The sequence below is a fragment of the Trypanosoma cruzi genome (genome assembly GCF_000209065.1).
Source record: "Trypanosoma cruzi strain CL Brener chromosome Unknown tcruzi_1047053458987, whole genome shotgun sequence".
Classification (NCBI taxonomy): Eukaryota; Euglenozoa; class Kinetoplastea; order Trypanosomatida; family Trypanosomatidae; genus Trypanosoma; species Trypanosoma cruzi.
This window is the reverse complement of record NW_893865.1, coordinates 1-780: the sequence shown is the minus strand read 5'-3', so window position 1 is coordinate 780 and position 780 is coordinate 1. Positions and strand designations below refer to the sequence as shown.

General features: G+C 59.6%; 2 non-coding genes across 2 annotated transcripts; both read left to right on the top strand.

Annotated features, from left to right (window-relative positions):
- The first annotated feature begins 229 nt into the window (after window positions 1-229).
- On the top strand, window positions 230-339 carry Tc00.1047053458987.20. The gene has a single exon (XR_008254634.1). It is a non-coding gene; the product is annotated as a 5S ribosomal RNA (M5) (ribosomal RNA).
- Window positions 340-677: 338 nt separating this feature from the next.
- Window positions 678-780, top strand: Tc00.1047053458987.10. Its single transcript, XR_008254633.1, has one exon. It is a non-coding gene; the product is annotated as a 5S ribosomal RNA (M5) (ribosomal RNA).

Here is a 780-nt window from a genome sequence, read left to right as displayed (position 1 = left end):
GAACAAATTTAAAAATGAAGCTCCGCAGGCCCTTTTCCGGATTTTGCCATGAAGCCTCCGGACGCCTCGCTTCCCCACATGTGGCGCGGAAACTGCGTCAGTAATTTTTCTTTTTTGCTGCGGCGCCCGCGCGCTCGGAGAGCCCACCCACCGCCCGCCCCGGCGCGGTGAAGAAGCGACTGGCGGCGCGCGGTGGCGGAAAAAAAAAAAAATAGTGGGAAGGGTACGGCACCCCGGGTTCCAGCGCCATCACTGATCGCCGTACTAACGAGGCCTGTGGCCGCTTAACTTCACAAATCGGACGGGATGTGGTGCACTCGGCCAAGTATGGTCGTACCCGGCGACGCGCCACGCGATGCGCAGCCGCCCGCCCGCCGGCGACAGGCAAGCCACGGAAGAGCCGCGGGAGATGATGAAAATAGAAAAAAAAACGGTAGGAAAAAAGGCAAGAACAAATTTAAAAATGAAGCTCCGCAGGCCCTTTTCCGGATTTTGCCATGAAGCCTCCGGACGCCTCGCTTCCCCACATGTGGCGCGGAAACTGCGTCAGTAATTTTTCTTTTTTGCTGCGGCGCCCGCGCGCTCGGAGAGCCCACCCACCGCCCGCCCCGGCGCGGTGAAGAAGCGACTGGCGGCGCGCGGTGGCGGAAAAAAAAAAAATAGTGGGAAGGGTACGGCACCCCGGGTTCCAGCGCCATCACTGATCGCCGTACTAACGAGGCCTGTGGCCGCTTAACTTCACAATCGGACGGGATGTGGTGCACTCGGCCAAGTATGGTC